At 39.8% G+C, this 15,860-nt stretch overlaps 1 protein-coding gene across 1 annotated transcript in view; it reads right to left on the bottom strand.

The window, feature by feature from the left end:
- The window catches only part of LOC129839004 (zinc finger protein OZF-like), a 96,402-nt gene that overhangs the window by 69,917 nt on the left and 10,625 nt on the right, over window positions 1-15,860 (bottom strand). The window lies entirely within an intron of this gene.

Here is a 15,860-nt window from a genome sequence, read left to right as displayed (position 1 = left end):
AAATATGAATTCCTAATTGTCAAAAAATCTCCACTCCTTAATAAACTAGTCTCTCACTGTTTAAGCAGAATAACATGAGTTGTGTCCTTCAGAACTGTTAGACTGTTATTCCAAAAAAATATTCAGATACTTAGATGTCATGTATTGTAATGTTATGCTCACTATAAGAAATCCTGAATGTATTGAAATGCCTGGAGGGGATGTGTTAGTTCATAACCCATCATTTATACCTGTTAGTTCATAACCCATCCTTTATACCTGTTAATTAATAACCCATCATTTATACCTGTTAGTTCATAACCCATCATTTATACCTGTTAATTAATAACCCATCATTTATACCTGTTAGTTCATAACCCATCATTTATACCTGTTAATTAATAACCCATCATTTATACCTGTTAGTTCATAACCCATCATTTATACCTGTTAGTTCATAACCCATCATTTATACCTGTTAGTTCATAACCCATCATTTATACCTGTTAATTCAGGGGTGGTTCAGGCAGGCTGGCACACTCCCTGACCTTACTTGGCAGGAACTAATGGAGATCCATAATAAACCCCAGGAAGAGTAGCTGCTGCCTTGGCAGGAACTAATGGGAATCCATAATAAACCACAGGAAGAGTAGCTGCTGCCTTGACAGGAACTAATGGGGATCCATAATAAACCCCGGGAAAAGTAGCTGCTGCCTTGACAGGAACTAATGGGGATCCATAATAAATACAAATACTTTATCAATATATTTGTGTCTCTTTACTCTCGGATTATAAAATGCTAATTAACATCAAAGTTGACGACATGCAAGACTACAAATCCCTGCAAGCTCCTGCATGTCATCTCTAGCCGACACTTTTCACAGAACAGTTGACTGAATTGTCCATTGAAATCAATTTTGACAATTTAATCATTGCTACATTAAGGCCTGATTGGTGGAGTGCTGCAGAGATAGTTGTCCTTCTGGAAGGTTCTCCCATCTTCACAGAGGAAATCTGGAGCTCTGTCAGAGTGAACATCGGGTTCTTGCTCACCTCCCTGACCAAGGCCCATTTCCCCCGATTTCTCAGTTTGGCCGGGCGGCCAGCTCTAGGAAGAGTCTTGGTGGTTCCAAACTTATTCCTTTTAAGAATGATGGAGGCAACTGTGTTCTTGGGGACCTTCAATGCTGAAGACATTTTTTGGTACCATTCCCCAGATCTGTGCCTTGACACAATCCTGTCTCAGAGCTCTACAGACAATTCCTTTGACCTCATGGCTTGGTTTTTGCTCTGACATACACTGTGAACTGTGGGACCTTATATAGACAGGTGTGTGTCTTTCCAAATAATGTCTAATCAATTGAATTTACCACAGGTGGACTCCAATCAAGTTATAGAAACAGCTCAAGGATGATCAATGGAATCAGGATGCATCTGAGCTCAATTTCGAGTTTCAAAGCAAAGGGTCTGAATACTTGTTAAGTAAATATATTTGCAAAAATTTCTAAAAAACTATTTTTGGTTAGTCATTATGGGGTATTGTGTGTAGATTGATGAGGGGAAACAATTATTCAATTTTAGAATAAGGCTGTAACGTAACCAAACTAAGAAAAGGTGAAGGGGTCTGAATACTTTATGAATACACTGTATACCGCTGGCAGAGTATTCTACCGCTGGCAGTTTTGTACACATGATTCGTGGTGTAGAAGAATCCAATCTTAGGAGAGTACATGGGAGGCACTATACTGTGTGTCTGCAGGTATCTATCTGGTCAAAACCACTGATACAGGTGCCCCTCCACCCTCTGGTGGGATGTCTACAGAGAAACCTAGATTCAAATACTTAGATTTGTGTGTACTGGGTGCATGTTAAGAAATTGTTAGATATTACTTGTTAGATACTGCTGCACTGTCGGAGCTAGAACCACAAGCATTTCGCTACACCCGCAAAAACATCTGCTAAACTTGTGCATGTGACCAATAAAATGTGATTTGATTTTGATTTAAAATAAACGTCCTATTAATCAAAGGTGCTTTTGCCTGGGGTCAAAATGACTCCAAAGGATTTGAATTTGTTAAAAGTCCATTTTGATACAGAAACACTAAACCATGATTTAGATGTATTAAGAACCAGTTGATTGACAGTCATTAAACATTTGAAGAATTGAATAAACCACATTTTGGCTATTATAAAAGATATGCCTCTGGGGTCAAAATGATCCATGTCAGAGGTATGGTTCAATGCAAAATGTGTAGTGGGTGTAAAATTTGTTTTAAATTCTAACTTATTAAACACGAATCAATCAACACATGCTTCTCTTTGAACGACTTAATATAATATAACATTTTTATGAAATAAATTAAAAATAAACTTTTGGTTCGTCAACTGCGTTGCCCACTCCAGGCAGCAGATGTGCGTCTTTATAAAAAAAAAATATTTTTTTTTTTTTTTTTTTTAAATTAACAACAAATCAATACAGAAAGTACATGTACACAAGTATATATAGATTATATATAATGGACAATCGAGCTAGGGGGTACAATATCACATTACAATTACACAAGGACCTTAAGGGACATACATACACTTACAATTCTAGCAGCTTTTTTGTTAGTAGAGTATTTAACAGTCTTAAAATACAGTTCAATTTCTTTTTGTAGGGTAAGAAAATTAGATTTTTTGTTAGTAAATTTACATTTGTGTATATGAAATTTGTCCAAAAGAATAATGAAATTAATTACATAATAATGTTTCAGATTATTTTGATCGTATGTAAAGAATCCAAGCAGTACATCTCTCCACAATAGTGTAAAATCTTCATAAATGTGTTCAATTATAAATCTACTGATGTCTTGCCACATTTTTCTTACATGTATACAATGCCAAAAAAGATGCAATACTGTTTGATGTGCGTCTTTTAGGTTCAGGCGATGCTGCCAGTGTGACGTATAATCTAATGGACGGGACGCTCCTTCAACAACAACAGTTAGTCAGACACCTCCGCCGCTTTCTAGCAAACATAGCCACAACATTCACGCTCTTTACACTGTTTTGGTGTATATTAGTAGCTGATTATTATTATTATATATATTTTTTTATCCCATTTTCTCCCCAATTTTCGTGGTATCCAATCGCTAGTAATTACTACCTTGTCTCATCGCTACAACTCCCGTACGGGCTCGGGAGAGACGAAGGTCGAAAGCCATGCGTCCTCCGAAGCACAACCCAACCAGCCGTACTGCTTCTTAACACAGCGCGCCTCCAACCCGGAAGCCAGCCGCACCAATGTGTCGGAGGAAACACTGTGTACCTGGCCCCCTTGGTTGGCGCGCACTGCGCCCGGCCCGCCACAGGAGTCGCTGGAGCGCGATGAGACAAGGATATCCCTACCGGCCAAACCCTCCCTACCCCGGACGACGCTATGCCAATTGTGCGTCGCCCCACGGACCTCCCGGTCGCGGCCGGCTGCGACAGAGCCTGGGCGCGAACCCAGAGACTCTGGTGGCGCAGTTAGCACTGCGATGCAGTGCCCTAGACCACTGCGCCTCCTGTTATTGTCTAACAAAAGACAGTGTGTTCTCGCAACACTATGCTCTGTATGTGTCCCCCACAACTCATGATAACTGCCTACACCCAAGGTTACCCACAGCCTTCCCGCTAGTCACACCATATGTTGCAAAATGTTACTTCCAGCACACACACAGACCCCCCATGATAGGCAAAGCATATTTTCAATCCTCACATACTTCTACATCAAACTTGCCAGTATAGTAACTATATTCTAACTAACTACCCAATGTTTATTGACTTGATTAGAGAGCAGAATAACTGATGAATTTAATAACACTCAACACCTTTTGAATATGCCTGGTGTCAGTAAACATCTGCAAAAAAGCTCAAATTAAATTGTTGCCAGCAGCACAGTTAGTCACCAATGCTCTGGATAACATGAAAACAGCCTAACCAGCTCTACTAGGGCAAGTAAAATGGTAAGAGTGAGGTTTTCTCTGATTTGTGTCTAGCAAGCTATCCAACGTTAGCCAGTTAGCTTGGGTGCTTTACTGTCATTGTGAGGTTAGAACGCTTGGATCGACCCTACTCCTCAGCCATATAGTATTTGTTTACAAACAGTGGCGTTATACGAGCTTATGTTTGGTTTCTGGTGGGGTAGTACGGTTAAAACATTTGAGGCATTTATAAGTTATATTCTTCAAGAATCAATGGTTATATAGTAAATAAGTCTTTCTATAACTGCCAGTGTAGATTTCCTGTGGGGGTCAAATTGTTAGAGCTGTTCAGAAGTCATTGTATAATATTCTGCCAATTATTTTCAAGCCATTACATTAAGGCGAAATATTGTCTTTTCTTAGCAAGGTGTTGCTCAAATAATGTTAGCTGCTAATCGCTAGTTAGCAGGCTAGCTAGCTTGCTAAATGTATTAAGAGTCAGAGCAAACGTAGCTAGCTAATACTGCCTGGTACCAGTGCTGGTGTAGGCCTAGATAAGCATGTTTGTGCAGCGGTATCTTATCAGAGAGGAGTAAGCGAAGTATGAATATGTTGGCTAGCTAGCCGGCTACGTGAAGTAAGAAAACAACATGTAATGTAACACCTAATTAGGGTCCACTGGAAACACTGAACAACACTTTGGTTCCTACCATGTCTTCTTCGCTGAGGTTTATTGTCAGACTACACTCATCAGGTGTATTGCTGCCACCTACTGTAAGGGGTTGTAAAAAATAACCAAAACGCAAAAAAAATTGGGATTAACATATCATACTTATTACGTAAAATAAACACAAACCAAATTCACTCCACTACCATGAATTTCTAACAAAAATGGTACTATTCAGATCCCTACACAGGTTCAGGAACCTGGGAGGGGTGGAACGTCTTCATTCAGTTCTCCCTGTAACATTTTGTCTGTGAAGTCCTGGAGATCCAGACATCTATTTGCCGCCTCACAATGATGTCTAGCTTCTTAGATGTATTATTACTTTATTTTTAATGCAATTTATCACTGCGACAGTGAGGGCAATGCAAACGCAATTTTGTTGTAGAAACTCCTCCAAGCTAATGCGGAAACTGCTAGTTTTGGACGGAGGTAACTAATAATTTATTAATGCAATTTATCACTTGCTCTATAAACACAACAAAGTCCACCTTGCTCACTATTAGTGTGTTGGGATCCTTCTCCTGCATGACTTCACTGTGGGATGTGAACTACCTTCTCCTCTCTACTCCTTCAGCTATTTTCACTGCCTCCACATAGGACACCCGCTGGATGGGCCTGATCATCCTAGCTACTGTGACATCCTTCATCTGTACAGGGCACTCCGGGAACTCGGGAACCATCACAATTACAACATGCTTCACCTGACTACGAGATATTTATTCCTTTGACAAACACTTGCCACATGTCCAAACTTTTTTACAATTGTAACACTGCAACTTTCACTTACCCAGGTTTTACATAAGATGGGAGAATCACTTCACCAAACCACAGTAAAACCTTCCGTCTGTCATTCATTTTAATCAACGTGCGTCTACCTGAAATGTTTAACCTAAACCACACAAAGCTTTCTCCTTTTGCGCTGTTGACACACAATCAGTATCCTACCGCTCCTGGTCACTCGAACCGATTCCACTTTACCCAATTCATCCTTCACCATCTTTGAGACCGTTAACAGGTCACCCACAAAAACATCCTTGCTGATGATTCCCACTCCGACCCTAAACTGCTGTTCATTACCAACTTTAGCCCTTTTCACTCCACTGTTCTTCAGCATCGTCCACTCTGTCTCACCAACTGTACTCACGCCAAGAGAATCCCACAATGCTTCCTCCATTGCTCATCCAGTCATCCCCTGGACTCCCTCGCTCTGTGCTGTGAAAGATGTGAGAGTTTGTGTTCTCAAAGTAGCATCTATATTGTTCTCATTCCATCTATATTGTTCTCATTCCAGCACATCTGTTGCTTCACTAACTTGTTATCCCTTTTGTCTACACTACTTGCTGTCATTTCCCTTCCTGATTTCCCTCTTGGATGTCTCCACCACGCTCCTACTCTGTCAGTAATTCCTCCCTGGTTTATTAATTGGTAGTCAAACAACAATATATTCAAGGTGCTACACATTCTATTCCAAATCTAGAATTAGAATCGTCATTATGTTTCCATGATTTCAACAGTTCACCAGTTAACTAAGCCTATAATGTGGACACCAAGGATGTGGATACCAAGGAACTTGAAGCTTTCAACTGCTCCACTACAACCCCTTCGATGAGAATGGGGGCGTGCTCAGTGTTTAGTCCCAGGGTCCTTAGCTTAGTGATGAGCTTTGAGGGCACTATGGTGTTGAACGCTGAGCTGTAGTCGATGAATAGCATTCTCACATAGGTGTTCCACTTGTCCAGGTGGGAAAGTGCAGTGTGGAGTGCAATAGAGATTGCATCATCTGTGGATCTGTTGGGGCGGTATGCAAATTGGAGGGGGTCTAGGGTTTCTGGGATAATGGTGTTGATGTGAGCCACGACCAGCCTTTCAAAGCACTTCATGGCTACAGATGTGAGTGCTACGGGTCGGTAGTCATTTAGGCAGGTTACCTTAGTGTTCTTGGGCACAGGGACTATGGTGTTTCAAGTTCTATCACCTAGGTCGGTCCAAAACTTGATATAAAATATTCTGGGCCCTCAGAGTTTCCCGCGCCAGTGAGTTTGGGACAGACACGGCTGTAGGCTATTTGTGTAAGGGATAAGAAGTAATCAGGTATTTTATGACATTTCCACTGGATCAGAGCATTACATTTTTCCCTTTCATGTTGAGTGGTTATAAAGAGTGAGAGCTAGAAATATTTTACAAATACTTTGAGGAACTATTGTAATTTGCCAATTGATTTTAGTAAGACTTTGTTTACTAGCTGTTTGAGGTGAAGAAAAAATTACTTTGAGAAGCTCCACAAATCATTAGTGGTGGTGCGTAAATACTATCCGACATCCCCAAATATGTGCATCGCTCTCTGCATCGCTCTCTGCCCTCTGTTTGCTAAAACGCAATTTGGTTTCAGAAACTCCTCCATGCTAGTGCGGAAATCCCTAGTTATACCATAGACCTACTGTAGGACCCATAACTTCACCTAACAACAACATAGACCTACTGTAGGACCCATAACTTCACCAAACAACAACACAGACCTACTGTAGGACCCAGAACTTCACCTAACAACAACATAGACCTACTGTAGGACCCATAACTTCACCTTTTTTATTTTATTTTTTATTTCACCTTTATTTAACCAGGTAGGCTAGTTGAGAACAAGTTCTCATTTGCAACTGCGACCTGGCCAAGATAAAGCATAGCAGTGTGAACAGACAACAACACAGAGTTACACATGGAGTAAACAATAAACAAGTCAATAACATGGTAGAAAAAAGAGAATCTATATACAATGTGTGCAAAAGGCATGAGGTAGGCAATAAATCGAATAATTACAATTTAGCAGATTAACACTGGAGTGATAAATCATCAGATGATCATGTGCAAGAAGAGATACTGGTGTGCAAAAGAGCAGAAAAGTAAATAAATAAAAGCAGTATGGGGGTGAGGTAGGTAAATTGGGTGGGTAGTTTACAGATGGACTATGTACAGCTGCAGCGATCGGTTAGCTGCTCGGATAGCAGATTTTTAAAGTTGTTGAGGGAGATAAAAGTCTCCAACTTCAGAGATTTTTGCAATTCGTTCCAGTCGCAGGCAGCAGAGAACTGGAAGGAAAGGCGTCCAAATTAGGTTTTGGCTTTAAGGATGATCAGTGAGATACACCTGCTGGAGCGCGTGCTACGGGTGGGTGTAACAACAACATAGACCTACTGTAGGACCCATAACTTCACCTGACAACAACATAGACCTACTGTAGGACCCATAACTTCACCTAACAACAACATAGACCTAGGACTATAAATCATTTAATATTTCAGGTGAAACATGAAAACTAAAAATGTCTTTTTCATGACATTTCATAACCTGTTCACCAGATAATTTTGTGAATAATCCCACTAGGCTACTCTGTAATGTGTTGTCATTGTAAATGTCCTGAATAAAGGAAAATAGCTCTGTGTGTTGTACAATAGCCTATCCATCAAGGAACAGTTCTCTACACATCATGAGCTAAGTATCTCTGTGTGTTGTACAATCATGGAACAGGACCCATAACTTCACCTAACATCAAATATACCCAAGTCACGATGTTTGTTGCATGTCGTGATGTTTGTCATTTGACTGGCATTCAGAAAATGATTTCCTGGATCAGCTGATGATAGTTGAACATGTGACTGTAACTGAACAGCTACAGTATTAAGAATTATGTGTAATTATTATTATTATGTCTAATTATTGAAGAACCACGTTAATGACCGTATCCATTTGGGTGTCAATAAACTTCAGATGACTCTCAGTTAAAAACCATTGGATTTAGCAAACTCTGAAATTATTTAGGATTTCTGTGCCCATGAAAACTGTTTTCCCAGCATAACATAAGGAGACACTAAATGTTACGTAGTTAGAGTGCATTTCAGAATACAAAAAACTGTCCGACAGCAAGATCCAGTATTTAAGTTGAAGTTCATCATATGACAAGCATAACGTTATGAATATAACTACTTTTCCCTGAAGGAGGGAAACGAGGTACAACAAACTATTAAATCCACACATTATGACTATAACTACTGTTCCCTGAAGGAGGGAAACTAGGTACAACATACTATTAAATCCATGCCTCGCTAGAAGCCCCGCCTTCCACAGGTGATGAGCGCGAGGCTCGGATTTACACCTTCAATTTAATACCGCTCTTCACCGACCCAGGAAGGGGCGGGGCCAAACAGGTGTTGTACTTCGGTAGAAATGTCCTTCGCCTAATCCACATATGTCCATCGCTTCCCCTATAGCAATCCTGTGATCTCCTCCCGTCCACCCAGCACATTCCACAGCCACTCTGTTTTTCTACAGATCTCACTCCTTTATATACCCTGCGTCTGATCTATCATGTCTTTAATACCTCAATGTTCAAAGTTTAGCCCGAATCCAACAGTCATAAAGTTACACTCCCTTTCAGTCGGTCAACTTCGGTACAACGTACTATGGGAAAATACAATCATTCTCCATGCCGACCCAGACGGATACTAAATGAAACGGCCCCTGGCAGATCACCCAGACCTGACCCCGCAAGATGCGTCAGTTTTGTGAATTTATTCATAGTCTTTTGTTTGAAAAACTCCTGTCAATGTTGAGTAAGGACACACACCTAATTACGCATATAGAAGAGGTAGGACTAGTCTACCTGGCCTGAGCGCAAATGTAGGCCTATAAATGTGCCCATTTGGGGATGTCTGATTGTATTTCTGATTGTCTTAAAGCACCACCCTAATGAGTTATGGAGCTTCTCAAAGCAAATTTCTCTTCACCTCAAACAGCAAGTAAACAAAAGTTTTATTAAAATCAATTGCGAATGACAATAGTTCCTTAAAGTATTTGAAAAATATTTCCAGCTCTCGCCCTTTCTATAACCACTCGGCACGAAAGGGAAAAATTAAATGCGCTGATCCAGTGGAAATGTCAAAACACCTGATTACCACGTTTGTTACTAGGCTATGTGATTTATAGGCTATTTATTTGCAATGTTTTTATTTGCTGGCTTTATGTGGGCTATTTTTACATAGTTGACAATGGCAATAATAGTATGTAGATTAATCACAAACAATGATTTTGAGATACTATTATAAATTCAATGAAACTGTTCCACAAAAATGTGGATATGAAAATCATAACTGGCACGCAGATCAGTAGAAATTGTAAGGTAAATTGGCACTCTAAATGGAAAACCGCTGAAGTAGTCAATTACTGAAAACTTCAGGAGCATAACAGCAGTCGGGAAGAGTTTTTCTTCTTCGGGTTATATTGATGACTGGCTCCCTCTAGTCATTTGTGCATCTGTAATTCTTTTTAAAAAACAGCGTGCTTAAAGCATCAGACAAGTTAAGTACATATAGTTGATTTTATTAAAACACATTGGGCGATTGGTAGACAGAACAGACGACTCTTGGTTGACAAAGATGTATTTTAGTTGGGGACAGCACTAGAACATGATTTTGGGGCTCCCGAGTGGCACAGCAGACACTGCATCTCAGTGCTTGAGGCGTCACTACAGACACCCTGGTTCAAATCCAGGCTGTATCACAACCGGCCGTGATTGGGAGTCCCATAGGGCGTCGCACAATTGGCCCAGCGTCTTCCGGGGTAGGCAGTCATTGTAAATAAGAATTTGTTCTTAACTGACTTGCCTAGTTAAATAAAGCTTACATTTAAATAAATAAATGTTTCATGACAAACCATTTTTTACAAATCCGTCAAGGCACCAACTTTGAGAAGGGTTTAAAACAAAGGTTTCAAACCAATTCATGAATGTAATTGAATCTAGGTATGTTTAGCCTTTAACGTAATGGCTTGATAATAAATTGGCTGAATATTATACAATGACTTATCAACAGCTCTAATAATTTGATCCCCACAGGAAATCTTCACTGGCCATTATAGAATATACTATATAGCCTAGAAACCTGGTTAAACTATCAATATGACATCATGGAGGAATTCTAGAATATACTATATAGCATTGAAACCTGGTTAAACTATCATTATGACATCATGCATGGCCAGTCCTTGTATTCATAGTGTAGTGAATTCAGGGGGTAGCCTTGAGCTGAACTCAAACCTGGGTCCAGCGACTGTCAAGCCAACACCTTATAACTGTTACGCCAAGATGTCTCAACTTCTTGACGAGTTCCCTATGAATTTGAGAGTGGTTACATTTCTCCAGCCCCCATCCCTCAGCTTTTTACCAAACCAAGTCTCTGGGCAGCCATTTTGTTGCTGTTTAAATCCTAGGTTGTCCCTTTAAAAAAGCCACACAACAATCAATCAACCAATAACAACGCTGTAATTCCACCACTGTTTTGGTAATAAGATGATGATGGGGCTGGAGAAATGTAACTAGTCTCAAATTCATAGACAAGGACTGACCATCCATGATATCAACATTATAGTTTGAACCATGTTGAGGCTATACAGTGTTGATTTACATTGTTTCTAAACATTGGAGTAAAAAAAGCTTATTTGGGGTTCTGATGGGGTACAACAGTTTAACTGAGCTCATGAGGCATGTGTTATATTCTTCAAGAATCAATGGCTAGAAATAAATAAATAATTTAAAAGTCCAAATATGGATGTAGCAATTGAATATTTCCCCTTTAACACCACACATCAGATCAACAACTGCAGAGTTGTGCCTCTGTTTATAAGACAGTACTTACTAGTGTTAATCAGGGAACGGTTTCTCAAAACCATCTTATGGCTAAATTCATCATTAGAACCATTGGATGCCTTAACATGCGTTTGGAAAACCGGGCCCAGATATCCAGTTTCCTCCTCTTCTTCCTCCTCCTTTTTCGATGTAACAGTCATCTCCTCCTCCTCTTTCACTCCAAAAACTGCATCCTCCTCTTCTTTTACTGTAACACCCTCCTCCTCTTTCACTCTGAACGCGTCTTCCTCTTCTTTCCCTGAAACATCTTTCTCTTCTTCTTTCACGGTAACAGCCTCACCCTCTACTTGTTTTTGTATTGCAACATTCTCCTCTTCCTCCTCCTCTTTGACGAGAGCTTCTTTCTCCGTCCAGCAGACCTCTTCTTTAGCAGGAGGTGAGTAGCTTAGTGAACTCATGGTCGGAGATGTTAGCTAGCTAGGCTAATGCTAACTTAACCAGCCCGCTAGATGAATAATAACAACAACACCGTAAATATGAAATGAAATCGGATAACTAACTAGACGACAGAAAAGGATTTAAAAGTGGCTAATATACACGAAAGCGTCTAAAGAGCTTTATTGGTTCAGCTATTTTGTCTAGCAAGCTACCGAGGTGGCTGACTAACTTGCTGCTGTTGAAAGAAGCGTTCCGTCCACTAGATTTTACGTCACACTAGCAGCATTCATCTGCTGACTGGAGTGGGTAACGCAGTTGAATAAAATGTATATTTACATTTTCAGACAAAAAGTTATTGAGTAGGAAGTATGAGTTTTTACTCAGCAGTGTGACAACACAGTGTGGTTAAAGACTTGGTAACTGAATTGTAGTCACGATCTGGTTCCCTATAAGGACATACAGTTATGTTTTAATGTTATTACATATTTATTATATAATATACCCTACTGGTCAAAAGTTTTAGAACACCTACTCATTCAAGGGTTTTTCTTTATTTTTTACTATTTTCTACATTGTAGAATAATAGTGAAGACATCAAAACTATGAAATAACACATATGGAATCATGTAGTAACCAAAAAAGTGTTAAACAAATCAAAATCTAATTTATATTTGAGATTCTTCAAATAGCCACGCTTTGAAGTATTGATAGCTTTGCACACTCTTGGCATTCTCTTAACCAGCTTCACCTGGAATTCTTTTCCAACAGCCTTGATGGTTCCCACATATGCTGAGGACTTGTTGGCTGCTTTTCCTTCACTCTGCGGTCGGATTCCGGGAGCCGTCAGTTGGACTCATTTCACAATGTGTCCACCTGACCCGTCAAATAGTCATTCAAGTCGTTCGCAATGGCAGGTGGTTTTGGAAATGAATGTTACAATGGGTAGGAATTCAAACATGTCTGCCACTTGTGTTGAATCAAAGTTGTCCAAAGATGTTTTCCATCAGCCTTGATTTAGTGATGATAATATCCTTTTTTTTGACCTTGGTCACTAGATGTTTTCATCTACAATAACTGGTCTAGCTTGGTCACTAGATGTATTCATCTATAATAACTGGTCTAGCTTGGTCATTAGATGTTTTCATCTACAATAACTGGTCTAGCTTGGTCACTAGATGTATTCATCTACAATAACTGGTCTAGCTTGGTCACTAGATGTATTCATTTACAATAACTGGTCTAGCTTGGTCACTAGATGTATTCATCTACAATAACTGGTCTAGCTTGGTCACTAGATGTATTCATTTACAATAACTGGTCTAGCTTGGTCACTAGATGTATTCATCTACAATAACTGGTCTAGCTTGGTCACTAGATGTATTCATCTACAATAACTGGTCTAGCTTGGTCACTAGATGTATTCATCTACAATAACTGGTCTAGCTTGGTCACTAGATGTATTCATTTACAATAACTGGTCTAGCTTGGTCACTAGATGTATTCATCTACAATAACTGGTCTAGCTTGGTCACTAGATGTATTCATCTACAATAACTGGTCTAGCTTGGTCACTAGATGTATTCATCTACAATAACTGGTCTAGCTTGGTCACTAGATGTATTCATCTACAATAACTGGTCTAGCTTGGTCTCTAGATGTATTCATCTACAATAACTGGTCTAGCTTGGTCACTAGATGTATTCATCTACAATAACTGGTCTAGCTTGGTCACTAGATGTATTCATCTACAATAACTGGTCTAGCTTGGTCACTAGATGTATTCATCTACAATAACTGGTCTAGCTTGGTCACTAGATGTATTCATCTACAATAACTGGTCTAGCTTGGTCACTAGATGTATTCATTTACAATAACTTTGCTCATCAGACAGATCTGTCGCCTACATTTTTTGGTATCATTACGTGGAACCGTTACATTTCTCAGCTCATCAATCCCTGGTGCATCTTTTGACCTCAGTCTGTTTTCTTAATAGGGCCTTGTTTATCAACAATACTCATAAATAATTTCATAAACCCACTCAATGCCCTTTCAGGATCATCCTCACTACACACTTCCAGCCATCGAACATTCTGAACCTCATCCACAAATGACTGAACCTCTTGTAGTGCCTTGGGTCAGTTACTTTAGGATCTTTGGTATTTGTGTTTTTCTCTTGAGTGTCACCAAGTTATGATCACCACTGCTACAGCTTTAGAATAATGTTCAGCCATGTTGGTAAAAATATGATCAATACAGGTTGATGATGTGGTATCAGACTTAGTGAACATTCTGGTTGGTAGTGTCACCTTGGGTTTTGTTACAACTATTGGCCACAGAAAGAAGCTTTTCCCTCAGTGGACAGTTGGTGGTAAACCAGTCAATATTCAAATCACCCCAAAAATAAATGTCCCTGTTTTCATCAGATACTTTATCCAACATTTGACAGATTCCGTCAAGATGTTTCCCATCAGCACAAGGAGGCCTGTAGCAGCAGCCAACTAGTATATGTTTCATATGTGGTAAATGTACATGGAAAGTCTATTTCATTCAGCACTAAAGGTGCTACATGTAGAATGTCTCCCCCATGTGGAAGTTAGGTGAACTGCAACAACTAGTCTCCAATCCAAACTCCCCCATCACACTTCCCTGTAACACGGTGAACTGCATCAACTAGTCTGCATTCCAATCTCCCCCCATCACACTTCCCTGTAACATGGTGGAGAGGTCAGTGGGGTAGGGAAGTCTGAAGGATCCCGGATAGCACAGACCATGGTGGAGACTATTTTACTTTGTTTCATCCACAAACTTCAAACAGCTGTAAAAACAACTTTTTTTATTGAAAATATATTTCACAGCGATGTAGATGGTACAATGATTCCCTGCACTATTCAGTACTTGTTTTCTCACAAAAACTGAAATTGATTGAAGGGTGTAGATTTGTACATTGGCTGCTTGCCCCAGTCGGCCATTATTGGTTGAGAAGGAGATTGACCACGGCATTTAGTGACACCGATTGCAGAGGGAGGGTGCAGTTTTCCCATCTTGACAACAGAAAGAGATTTCGACACAAAATCAAATAAAAATGTGAGGGAATACTGTGAAACACTATCATTAATGCAGATTAATTCCACTATTAATGCACTATTAATCCATTCCACTATTAATGCAGACTATCATTCCACTATTAATGCAGATATTAGATATAGATATTATAGATATTTTATTTAAAAAAATTTAATTAAATTATAATTGTAGCTCCTTTAATTTTGACCCAAAATGTCTTTGCTATAATGTGTGCCATTGCCCGGCTATTAAAAGGGACAGGCGACTATTTGAGACTCAGCCTTTAATTGAAATTTTATGGAATGTTAACTTTGATTGTCTTCAATGAAAATTATAGACCTTTTAAACATGGAATGCTGTACGCAACATTATTGTCAACTGACTTGATGTCTACGGTGGCAAAGAGATTTATAGTTGGGAGTGTTGGGAGTGTCGAGTGTGTTGATATAACGGTAATAATGTAAAAATTCCACTTTTAACAACCATCAGAATTGGTTAAAAAAAAAGTTATGCCCGAGTGGCGCAGCGGTCTAAGGTACTAGATCACAGTGCTAGAGGCGTCACCCGGGTTCGATCCCGGGCTGTACCACAACCTGCCGTGATCAGGAGTTCCATAGGGCGGCACACAATTGGCCAAGTGTCGCCCGGTGTTTCCTCCTACACATTGGTGCAGCTGGCTTCCGGGTTAAGCGGGCGGGTGTTAAGAAGCGCGGTTTGACGGGTCATGTTTCAGAGGACGCATCACTCGACCTTCGCCTCCCGAGCCCGTTGGAAAGTTACAGCGATGAGACAAGATCGAAATTGGGGAGAAAAAACGGGGGGAAAATTATAAAAAATGTATTAAAAAATGACAACAAACAAAGGTTGCATCCCAAAGTGGCAATAAACAGTAGGCAAAGTGACGATGTCAGGACAAAATGAACTCAAACGTTTTACCATTTTACCCACCATTTGCAACAACGTCACTGAGCACCATCACTATCTTTCCTTGGTGGATCTCCTGCATGTTTACATATCTGGCATTACTCATCTCATATGTATATACTGTATTCTATCCTATTCTACTGTATCT

Source organism: Salvelinus fontinalis, chromosome 40 (assembly GCF_029448725.1).
Source record: "Salvelinus fontinalis isolate EN_2023a chromosome 40, ASM2944872v1, whole genome shotgun sequence".
NCBI lineage: Eukaryota > Metazoa > Chordata > Actinopteri > Salmoniformes > Salmonidae > Salvelinus > Salvelinus fontinalis.
This window is presented reverse-complemented; position numbering and strand designations above follow the sequence as displayed.